This window comes from Prionailurus viverrinus, chromosome D4 (assembly GCF_022837055.1).
Source record: "Prionailurus viverrinus isolate Anna chromosome D4, UM_Priviv_1.0, whole genome shotgun sequence".
Taxonomy (NCBI): domain Eukaryota; kingdom Metazoa; phylum Chordata; class Mammalia; order Carnivora; family Felidae; genus Prionailurus; species Prionailurus viverrinus.
The window spans coordinates 32943569-32956558 of NC_062573.1; the positions used below are offsets into that span (position 1 = coordinate 32943569).

General features: G+C 36.5%; 1 protein-coding gene across 1 annotated transcript in view; it reads left to right on the forward strand.

The window, feature by feature from the left end:
• APTX (aprataxin) overlaps positions 1–5115 on the forward strand; it is a 338894-nt gene extending 333779 nt beyond the window's left edge. The window contains exon 17 of the transcript XR_007146386.1: positions 4870–5115. The gene's annotated coding sequence lies outside the window, so the exon portion shown is untranslated. The remainder of the gene's footprint in view (positions 1–4869) is intronic.
• The last annotated feature ends 7875 nt before the right edge of the window (positions 5116–12990 follow it).

A 12990-nucleotide genomic window follows, 5' to 3' on the forward strand; every position in this document is an offset into this window, starting at 1 on the left:
ACAGCAGAAAGTAGAACCACAGAGTGCTTTCTGACAGGGTTTGAGCTTATGGTGTCAGGAAGGTGGGCTGTGGATGGAGATGATGAAGTTTGAATGGAGATGCTTCCCACTGCTTGAGACATGGTGAACCCAGGGTGAAGTGATTACAGTATGGGGTATTTGGGAACAGGGCTTGCACAGCTTTAACCAGCAGACATTTACTAACGTCATACACTGTTTTATGCTAATTAAACTTTTCAATGAACTTTATTCCAAGATGTCCTGCAAGATATGATATGTGCCATTTCCATATAATAAGTATTCCAGGTATATTCAGGCTAGCCAGAGTGGGATTTTAGCAAAGTTGTTCATCTGAACCATTTGTGGAAGCAATAGATGGCACAGGTTTAACACTGAAGGAGACTTTTAAGTGGGCGAAAGAAATAGAAATAATTGGACCAGGGCACCTGAGTAGCTCAGTTGGTTGAGCGTCTTACTCTTGATTTCCACTCAGGTCGTGATCTGAGGGCTGTGGGATCGAGCTCTGGGTTGGGCTTTTCACTGAGCATGGAGTCTGCTTAAGATTCTCTCCCCTTCTGCCTCTCTCGCCTGCTCATTCTCTCTCTTTCTAAAAAAAGAAAAAAGAAAAAAGAAAAAAGAAAAAAGAAAAAAGAAATCATTGGACCACAGAGGTCAAAGTTTTGTAGAGGATGTAGGACTTAGCTAAACTGTCAACTGGCAGAGAGGAAGTAGGCAAGTGTGACTGGTGTCAGAAGGCAAAGAGAGATTAGAGAATAAGGAGATATTGTTGGTGGGGGGCAGGTAGAAAGGCGATTGGTCCTATAATGTAGGACTGAGGTAGAGGAAGAAGGTGAAATTAAGCAGCATAGACAAGAAGAAGGCAAATCACTAAGAACCTTGAAAGCCATCACAGGAATTTGGATTTGAAGCTATAGTCCAGAACTACCAGGCCAATTAAATATGATTAATTAGAAAGCAGGACTGGACTTATCCAAACATTTGTTCTGGTACCTGTCATCACTCACCCCATGGCACACACATGGGCATTTCAAACTGAGAGAGGGTCTGAGTGAACACACAGCTCCTCCATCTAAACATTCAGAGATAATGAAAAGTGTTAGTTTATCCTTTTCCTTGACTACCCTCTCTCCTCATCTGCTCACTGACACTGTCTCATCCCTCTAGATCCAGTTCTATCAAATTCTGTACTTTGAAGCCTCTTCTGAATCCTCACCCAGTAGTTGATCACTCCTTTGTGCAGCCATGGTACTAGACATATGCCTCTACTATCTCCTGCTATAGGTAGTTATTACTTATCTGGATCTCACACCAAATTGTGGGATTCCTTGAAGACAGGGGCTGTGTCTCACTTAACTTGTATCCCTGACATTGAGGTCAAGGCCTGTCATTGGGTAGGTACTCAAGATTGATATGTGATAAATGCACAGATGGATGGATAAATGAAAAGTAGATAGGTTTATTTTTCCCAAGGCTGGAGACTTCATTACACATTTTCTATAGTCATTATGTAAACTTATTTGTCTACATATCTGTCTTTCTTATTAGAGTGTGAGGCTCCTTGAATCTTGCTCATAAATTTATTCTCAGCACAGTTCAGTGTCTGGCATATATAAAACACTAAGTAAAATGTTTACTGAATGGATGGATGCATGGATGGCTCCTGCTATAAACACAAATTACCAATATTTGGTGGTATGATATTTTGGAAGGAATTTGATATATGGAAAATATGAATTATTATAAATAAATAGTTGCTACGTGGATGGAACTGGAGAGTGTTATGCTAAGTGAAATAAGTCATACAGAGAAAGACAGATACCATATGTTTTCACTCTTACGTGGATCCTGAGAAACTTAACAGAAGACCATGGGGGAAGGGGAAAAAAAGTTACAGAGAGGGAAGGAGGCAAACCATAAGAAACTCTTAAATACTGAGAACAAACTGAGAATTGATGGGGGCTGGGGGAGAGGGGAAAGTGGGTGATGGACATTGAGGAGGGCACCTGTTGGGATGAGCACTGGGTGTTGTATGGAAACCAATTCGCCAATAACTTTCATATTTAAAAAAATAGTTGCTAGAAGAGTGCTTATATATTTGCATAAGGTAAAACACAAACTTGAAGTAAGACACAAACTTGAAAGTAGAGCATATTTGGGATATTATTATGATATGTTGCCTGAAGTAACCAAATTACAGAAAACTTTGCACCTTGCCACAGGGATATTTTGGGTTTGATACTGAAACCTTTTCTCCCTGAATAAGAGAAACCAAATTGATCCCATTGCAATTAGTCTCTTGCTTCTCTGAGTAGTTCCTGTGAATAAACAGGCCAATAAAAGTAAGCTAGTCCTGATGTAGTAGTCTTGAAGGATATGGACCAGTGAGGAACTGACCTCCATCTGATAGAAATAGGTGTGCTGAACCCAGCCATGGCAGGGACAGTTGAAGGAGGGTACATCCCATTAATTCAAATGATTTGTACTTTGAAATTCAGTGTGACCTGTGACTTCCACTTTCCAACCAAGAGGAATCACTAATCTTGCACTAATATCCAACCATATTCAAGACCAGTAGAAAATGTCTGCATAGGTGGTTTATTTTCGTTCTTGATCTACCCAAAGAAATACACAGGCTGCTTTCCTCTCTTTAAGAAGAGCATGTTAAAAGTACTTCATTGATTATAAGTAACTTGGGAAGAAATGAAATAGACCATTTTCTCTGACCCTAATTTCTCTAAACAACTCAGAGTCAACAAAAAACACAGACTCAAAAGGTTATTGTGAAATTAAATAAGATATATACAAGAAAGTACTTTATAAACTGAAAAATTATGTGCCAATAATGGGTACTATAGTTAAGATCTCACAAAATGCACATTATTTTCACTGAATAAATATTGATACAATAAATGGGTGTAATGTTATTTCCCTAAAAGATGCAGATAAAAAGTTCAAGTATCAACCAATGAATTGACTATGTTAATAAGCACTGGCATAATTCTGGCTAAAACAAATAGTGAGGAAAGAATTTTATCCAGTTTTGTGTCTCAATTCTACCTTTTATTGGGCCCACTGTAGACATACTGCTTCTTAATTTAAAGTCACCAGGTAAATAAATTGATGATAGTGGATGTGGTGTTATCTGAAGGAGGCAGCATCTATTTGTGTGTATGTGTGTGTGTGTGTGTGTGTGTACATGAACAAAGAAATGGGGAGAAGAACAATAACTCTTCTGGATTATGACCACTGCATCATCATGCTAATGAAATGCATGAGTACAGAAAAGAGAACAAAAGCCATTCAAATGAAATGTTCACAGCACTCATATCATTACAGATACCCATGAATACACCAAAGCAGGTGTGTAGAGATCAAAGATAACTTATGAACAGAAAAAAAATACAATGTTACATCAAAAATGTAAGACAGCTGCATTTTCATAATAATGAAGGGTCTTATTGTTAATTTAAAAAATTGTTAATAATACTTTTCCTTTTCACTATTAATAAGGACTTTAAGATGTTATGGAAAATCTATTAAGTAAAAAGATAAGGTAAATTTTATCAATTATTATGTAAATTTGCATTATAATCAGCTGGGATGGTTGAGATTCCACCTCCTTCCCTCCAAAAGCCATGTCTTTTATCCAAGAAAATCAACTAAAATTAATTCAGGGAAAGAAAAGATAAAACTAATTGCTCCTTGGGGGAAAAAGGAAAAGAAAACAAAACAAAGGAAAGAAAAATTGTCCTTCTGGGTAGAGGTCAAAAAATTTTAGGCTTAAACACTTTGCGCCAATGTTTTGTGAAATGTATAACTTATGAAGTATTATTTACTAGGCTGAAATTATGGGATGAACTATTACATTTAGGAATATTAGAATTTATAGAAAGTTGTCAATCTAGTCCCCAAAAGGCTGTACATCTGTTCTTATGAAGACATGCTCACTGTTTTTTCTTTAGTTTATTCCCTGTTGGTCATTAATAATTTTATAAAAAAGAAAAAAACCTGTATATTCTGTACAAATTTAAGTAATGTAATAATACCTTTTAAAGGAGGAAAAACAAATTCTTGCATATTCCTAGAATAAAGTAATTTCCATTATACCTTTATTTAAATATTTACAAACACAACTTACATATAAACTCATTGTCTATACTCTGTTTCATCTATGCAATGGATATTAATTTACCAATTATGTGTGAACAAAAATATAAGGCTAAAAATTTGAATAATAAAACAATAACAATGATGTGTTAAATAGTAGAAAGATGCATTTTGGGGTTCTCTGCTTCATTGTGTATTACTGGAACATTATTTGAGTTATTGAGCATTGTTGTTTTTTCCCTTTTAAACGACGTTAATTTCAAACCAATTCTTGTTTTGTTGGCTGATCTGCTTACTAGCACCCTACAAAATGCAATAGAAACAAAATACTCTAACAAAAAGAAGACATAATGAAAACTTTTTCATTTTACTTGTTTATTACCTCACTGAATCAACTGTTGCTAGTCAATACATACAAAGATGGAAACTTTGCTGTGAGGTGCTGTGTGCTGTGAGGTGGCTCCATTCACCGCTTCCCTACTTCTGAATGACTGAGAAACTTGTATTCCTACAGTGCCATAACATCACGTGGCGTCCACTTGGCTCCATGCAATTGTAAACACACATGCAAATTTGAGTATTTGGTTATGAGGTGGTTATCCAAATGATCTAGAATGTGCTTACATGAAAAGTTTTAAATTATTGTTGAAAGGAAACACAAAATTTAGAAACTCTGGTAGAGAACTCAAGGGTGCCTTCTATGATGCAGAGGTAATGATTTTAATCTATTGTTTTTTCTAGAATGTGTCTGTTTGCCATCACTTGCCACTGAAAGTGCAGGGATCCAACTAGAAGTAACAACTTGAGGAGATGGACACTGTCTTGGACTACTTACATGCTTAAGAAGTCAAACAACTTATTCTGCCCTACTAATTGTAGGGTATTAAGACAGTTGTAGTCTTGCCAACTGTGCCTCACAGATGGAAACTATATAATGTTCAGCTCAGAACTCCATCTCTGGCACACAGTTTGTGACCTTCTGCCTGTGTAAGTAATGAACTTTGTCATGAAGCTGTGGATTATATTAGTTTCTGTTTACCTCTAAGACACTGATTTAAAAAAAAAAAATTCCAAGTAGGGACTTCAAGAATGCTCCCTCTTGCAGATCTTCTAATCAACATGAGTAAGTATCCTTTTCCTCTTTGCGTCCTTGGAAATAATGATGCCTTGTGTGGTAGAGTGATAGATTATTATTTTTTTTAAAGCAAAAGAACAAGAGGAAAGAAACTTACTAAAAGGTAAAGGAATTTATAGAAAAAATAAATACACTTAAATAAATGAAGATAGCACAAAAGCTTTTAAATTTCTGACTGGCAGTTTGAAAGGGAATTTTGATGGTGGAAACTGAATCTCAATTCCAGGTTGCAAATTCAGTCTGGTGGTAGAGGGTCCTGCACTCAGTTTGGCTCTCTGTCCCTCATCACCTCAAATCAATGGTCTCAATCTCATCTCTGCTCCAACTGGTGTACTCTTCCAGGGCTCAAATCAAGTTGGTCTTTAAAAACATACTTGGAAGTATTAGACCCTTATTAGATCCCAAGTTTATTGACAGAAGACAACCTCTCGCCTTATCTCCCAGCTCCTTCTTTTCCCAGCCCTCTGTTCTGTAGCTCCTTCCTGGTTTTGTGGACTGGTAAATGAGACCTTATAGAAAGCTCAACTTGACTGTACAGGATTTATAATTTCCCACAAGCTAGAGTGCCCTCTTGTGGGATTATCCAGGAGTTAAACCAGGTACTACCATCTGAATTTGTGAGTCCACATTTCTCAGGTGTGGTAGGTGAACTTGCTCCCCCACTGTGTTTTATTTTTAGAACCCATCTTCTTCTTGGGTTTCATAGCTATATGTAAATGGGAAGGGGTAGAAATACAGTAGACAGTAGGAAGTGGTGTAAGAATATATTTTCCAAAACAATATTGATTTTCTTTCTTTTTTCTTTTTGAGTGTTGTGGTGGCAGGAGGTGAGGAAAGTATAGTAATTTTCCAGAGTAAGTCAGAATGGAGCTCCCAAATTCAAGAAATTACTAGATGTCTTTAACTCTACTCACTAAAGAAACATGTATGTGGGTTATCGAATGCCTCATTGAGGATCTCTATCCTTCCTGGGATGATTAAGCACTCTTCCTTGACTATCAGTTGTTTGCATCTCATCCTAACAGGGTTGAGAGCTCTAACCTAAGAAGGATGCAGGATTTTAGTCTAAAATGTAGCTATTATAAGATAGAATGAGGATTAGTAATAGCTTAAATGCATAGTTTACTTATTACTTCAAGGCACAGATTTTTAAAAACTTATTATTTGGAAGAACTTCAAATATATACAAAATAGTATGTGAGAGGAGTATAATTACTCCCCCCATTTACCTATTAGACAGCATCAACAATTACCAACTCATTACTAATCTTCTTTCCTCTAAACCTCTTTCCTCCCTCTCCAATTATTTAAAGTATTTATAAATCATGTACAATTATTTAGAAGGCATTGTATTCTCTCACCCATAAATATTTCAGTATGCATCTGTAAGAGATAAGAACTACTCTTTAGAAATATAACCACAATGTCATCATATAAAAAATTAACAACTATTCCTTAATATTATAAAAGATCAAAGTAGTGTTCAAATTTCCCTCATTGTTTCACACTTTAAAAAGACTTGATTGTTTTAGTTTTGTGTGTACAATAATATTGAGGAAAAGGTACAGAGATTTTCCATATCCCCCTGCTCTCTCACACATGCATAGCCTCCCCCATTATCAACATCACTCACTAGAATAGTACTTTTTTTTTTTTAACCAAGGATGAACTTACCTTGATACACTATAATCACTCGAACTCCATAGTTTACCTTAGGGTTCACTCTTGATGTTGTACATTCTATGGGTTTGGGCAAATAACATATATCCATCATTACAATGTCACACAGAATATTTTCCTTGCCTGAAAAATCCTCTGTGTTCTGCCTATTCATACATTACCCCCTGCCCCCTGGCCTGGCAACCATTGATCTTTTTATTGTCTCCATAATTTTAGCTTTTCCAGAATGTCATATAGTGTGAGTCATACAGTATGTAGGGTTCTCAGATTGGTTCTTTCTTAGTAATACACATTTAAGTTTCGTTCATGTCTTTTCATTGGTTAGTAGCTCCTTTCTTTTTAGTGCTGAATAACATTCTTTTTAAAATGTTTTTATTTATTTTTGAGACAGAGAAAGAGAGAAAATGAGTCGGGGAGGGGCAGAGAGAGAAGGAGACACAGAATCTGAAGCAGGCTCCAGGCTCTGAGCCTGATATGGGGCTGGAACTTGTGAACTGTGAGATCATGACATGAGGTCGGTGCTTAACCAACTGAGTCACCCAGGTGCCCTGGTGCTGAATAACATTCTATTGTCTGGATGTACCGCAGTTATCCAATCACTTATGGAAGGAAATCTTGTTTGCTTCCAAATTTTGGCAGTTATGAATAAAGCTGCTATAAACATCTGTATGCAGATTTTGTATGGACATAAGTTTTCAACTTCTTTTGTTAAATACTGTGGCATGTGATTGCTGGATCATATAGTAAGAGTATGTTTAGTTTTATAAGAAACCACCAGTCTTCCAAGGTAAGTAATATTTTGCATCCCACTGACAATGTATGCTGTTGCTTCACATTCTCACCAGCAATTTGGTGCTGTCAGGATCCCAGATTTTGGCCCTTCTAACAGTTGTATAATGGTATCTCATTGTTCTAATTTGCATTCCCTGATGACATATGATGTGGAGCATGTTTTCATATCCTTACTGGCCATCTGTATATCTTCTTTAGTGAGATGTCTATTAAGATCTTTGGTCTATTTTTTACTCGAGTTGTTCATGTTCTTATTGTTGAGTTATCATCTCTTTTTTTACCTTCCAAATTTTTATTTAAATTCAAGTTAGTTAACATACATTGGAATATTAGTTTCAGGTGTAGGATTTAGTGATTCATCACTTACATATAACACCCAGTGCTCGTCACATGTGCCCTCCTTAAGACCCATCACCCCCTTCACCCATCCCCTCACCCACCTCCACTTCAGCAATCCTCAGTGTGTCCTCTACAGTTGAGAGTCTGTTTTATGGGTTTGCCCCTCTCTTTTATCCCCTATGTTCATCTGTTATATTTCTTAAACTCAACATCTGAGTGAAATAATATTGTTTTTGTCTTTCTGATTTATTTCACTGAGTATAATACTTTCTAGTTCCAACTACATTGTTGCAAATGGCAATATTTAATTCTTTTTTATAGCTGAATAATATTCTATTGTATATATATACCACAACTTCTTTATCCATTCATCAGTTGATGGACATTTGGGCTCTTTCCATAATTTGGCTATTTAAAAAATTTTTTAATTTAAATTATAGTTAGTTAATATACAGTGCAATATTGGTTTCAGGAGTAGAATTCAGTTATTTGTCATATACCACACCCAGTGTTCATCATCATAAGTGCCCTCCTTATACCCATCACACATCTAACTCATCCCCCACCTCCCTCCCTCCATCAACCCTAAGTTTGTTTTCTATTAAAAGTCTCTTATGGTTTGTTTCCCTCTCCCCACCCCCCCATATGTTCTCAAATTCCATATATGAGTGAAATCATATGGTATTTGTATTTCTCTATCTGACTTATTTCGCTTAGCATAATCCATTCTAGCTCTATCCACATGGTTGCAAATGGAAAGATTTTATTCTTTTTGATGGCTGAATAATATTCCTGTGTGTGTGTGTGTATGTGTGTGTGTGCGTATGTGTGTGTGTACTACCTCTTCTTTATCCATTAATCAGTCAATGGACATTTGGGCTCTCTCCATAGTTTGGCTATTGTTGATAACACTGCTATAAACATCAGGGTGCATATACCCCTTCAAATCTGTATTTGTGTATCCTTTAGGTAAATACCTAATAGTGCAATTGGTGGGTCATGGGGTAGTTCTATTTCTAAATTTTTGAGGAACCATGTAGTTCTCCAGAGTGGCTACACCAGTTTGCATTACCACCAACAGTGTAAGAGGGTCCCCTTTTCTTTGCATCCTCGCCAACACCTGTTGTTTCTTGTATTAATTTTAGCCATTCTGAAAGGTGGTATCTCATGGTTTTGATTTGTATTTCCCTTATGATGAGTGATGTTGAGCATCTTTTCATGTGTTAGACATCTGGATGTCTTTGGAAAAGTGTCTATTCATGTCTTCTGCTCATTACTTCACTGGATTATTTGGTTTTTGGGTGTTGAGTTTGATAAGTCCTTTATAGATTTTGGATACTAACCTTTTATCAGACATGTTATTTGTAAATATCTTCTCCCATTCCATAGGCTGACTTTTGGTTTTGTTGATTGTATCCTTCACTATGCAGAAGGTTTTTATCCTGATGAAGTCCCAATAGTTCATTTTTGCTTTTGTTTTCCTTGCCTCCAGCGACACGTCTAGCAAAAAGTTGCTGTGGCCAAGGTCAAAGAGATTGCTGCTTGTTTTTTTCTCTAGGATTTTGATGGTAGCCTGTCTCACATTTAGGTCTCACATCCGTTTTGAATTTATGTTTGTATATGGTGTAAGAAAGTGGTCTAGTTTCATTCTTCTGCATGTTGCTGTCCAGTTTTCCCAGCACCACTTGTTAAAGAGACTGTCCTTTTTCCATTGGATATTCTCTCCTGCTTTGTCGAAGATTAGTTGACCATATAGTTGTGGGTCCATTTCTAGGTTCTCTATTCTGTTCCATTGACCTATGTGTCTGTTTTTGTGTCAGTACCATACTGTCTTGATGGTTACAGCTCTGTAATATAGCTTGAAATCTGGAATCATAATGCCTCCAGTTTTGTTTTTCTTTTTCAGTATTGTGTTGGTTATTTGGGGTCTTTTGTGGTTCCAGAGTTATCATCTCTTTTAATCTATGGGTTATCATCCCCCACTTCTCTCTCTGTTTTCCCTTCAATATATTTTTGTTTAAGAAATGGAGTTACTTGTCTAGTTTCTACGGTATGGATTTTTCTGAATGTATCATTTTGGTGTTGTATAGAAATTACAGGAGTCTGTGCATGTATTTCCTTTAAATGATCTAGAAACTTCCTTTAGATCTAGAAACTTGAACAGATTCAGGTTCAATTTTTTTTTTGTTTGGCAAGGTTACTTCACAGGCAGTGAGGCACTCTTCCACCAGGAGGCGCACTTACTCTCTTTTTGAGACTTAAGCAGCTTTTGATGATCATTGCATTTACTCATTAATGGTTGCAGAGTAGTGATATTCTACTTTTGCCATCCCTTCTTCTTTTATCAGGTTATGCTTCTTTGATTAAATTTTTCCTTCATAAACTATTTTGTTACTCCAAGATGCAACTTATACAGAGATGCCAACTTACACAAAGTGCTTGATTTTTCCCTTTCACTTAACAGCTTTCAAAATAATGAGTTGGTTTCCTAACACCATAGAAAAATGACCAATGAGTTTTTTTTTTCAACTCATCATGAACTCATGTATGTGAATCTCTTTGATATTTTCGTTCCACTGAGGTCATTATACTTATTGATACACAAATTCTTTTATCTTTGACCAGTGGAAATCTATTCAAGTTGGCTCCTGAATCATTTTTCTTTAAGTTTATATATTTATTTTGAGAGAGAGACAGCATGATCCAGGGAGGGGCAGGGGCAGGGAGAGAATCCCAAGGAGGTTCTATGCTGTCAGTGTGGAGCCCAACCCGGGGCTTGATCCCATGAACTGCAGGTTCATGACCTCAGCCAAAATCAAGAGTTAGATGCTCAACCGACTGAGCCACCCAGGCGCCCCTGCTTCTGAATCCTTTTGACATGACCCAAACAGTCTTTAAAAATTTCCCTGCTTTCTGCTAAGCAAGATGTTCCTGACTTCTTTTACATTTCTTAACTCAGACCTGGAATTAGGTATTTCTCTAAGGCAGTGGTTCTCAAAGAGTGATCTGGGGACCCCTGGGAATCCCTGTGATCTTTTCATGGTGTTTATGAGGCCAAAATTATTTTCATACTAATACCAACATGCTATTTGCCCTTTTTAAGTCTCATTCTCTTACAAAAGTATAGTTTTACAAGGGATATGTGGTGTATGATATTATGATCGAATGTAGAAGTGGTTTTAAAAATTCTGCTGTCATTATTAGGCCAGACTTTAAAGAGATTTACAAAAATGTAAAACAATGGCACTCTTCTCACTAAATAATTTTTGTTAATAGATATTTTGTTATTTTAAAATCTGTTTTGGGGCGCCTGGGTGGCTCAGTAGGTTAAGCCTCTGACTTTGGCTCAGGTCATGATCTAGCGGTCCGCGAGTTTGAGCCCCACATCTGGCTCCGTGTTGGCAGCTCAGAGCCTGGAGCCTGCTTCGGATTCTGTGTCTCCTTCTCTCTCTGCCCCTCCCCTGCTCATGCTCTGTCTCACTCTGTCTCTCAAAAACAAAAAATAAAATAAAATAAAATAAAATAAAATAAAATAAAATAAAATAAAATGTTTTAATTTCTAACATCAATAGGTATAACCCATACACACAAAACCTCTTTGGGATCCTCAACAACTTTCAAAAGTTTAAGGAAATTTGAGAAGCAAAATGTTTGAGAACTGCTGTTCTGAGGAGTCCTGGTTTCTTCTAATGGAAAATGGTATTTAGAAATCACACTATAGGTGCTAGAGATGTTTATGGTTACTGGATTGGCCATTGTTTTTTAAGTCATTTCAGTGGGCAGAGCTAAGATACAATGATATATATATACACATATATGTATAGATATAGATATATACATATATATAAATATAGATATATATAGAGAGAGATATATATATATAGAGAGAGAGAGAGACAGAGACAGAGAGAAAGTGCACGCACACGTGAGCAGGGGAGGGGGCAGATGGAGAGAGAATGTTAAGCAGGCTTCATGCTCAGCATGGAACCCAGTGTGTGGTTTGATCCCACAACCCTGCGATCATGACCTGAGCCGATCATGACCTGAGCCGAAATCGAGTCGGATGCTCCTCACTGAGCCACCCAGGTGTCCCAAATAAACATATTTAAAGATAAAATACATCACGAATTGTTACTGAGTTTTTTATTCAAATTCAGGCCTTCAGAGTTTTTACTTAAAGTCATACAATTTACATTTGTAACTCCTTTCTCCCATTACAAAAATTCCAGTGTAAATGTTTACTTTCAGTGTCACATTAATAATACCACCACTACCAATATATATTACCTAAAATAATTTAAGATTTTTTTTGAAGTTCCTCTGTCTTTGAGGCATACCTCTCTATAGACGTACAGTAATTTGATGGATTAGATTTACTCAAAATGGTGTGTGTTTGGGGGGTTATGCCACCTGGCAGATCAGTTAGATTCATGTGTTTTTAGTTTTGATTGTTAGAGGAGATTTTGTAAATTTAATTTTGTTTTACAAAAGTATAAAATGTTTACATGGTTCTAGAGTCAAATCTGTTACATAGGATATATACAGAGATGCCTAGCTTCTATCCCTATCTCCTCTATCCTATTCCCTTTCTCCCCCAATAGCAATAGTTTCCTTCACATTATTTTTCAAATTTAATTGAAAATTAAATTTCTCTTTTTGGATAAAAGGTAGCATACTATATACACTTCCCTCCACTTAGTTTTTTTTTTTCTTCACTTAACAGTAGATTCTAGAGATCACTCTACAGTTGTGTATAGACCAGAGAATTGCATTATTGCACCATAATTTCTTCAACCAGCCCACCATTTAGGAATTTCCAGTATTTTATTGTAAATAGTGCTGCAGTGAATATTCGTGCACATTCTTTTCATATTTTTACCACTGCATCTTTTGGATACAGTCCTCGAAGCGGAATT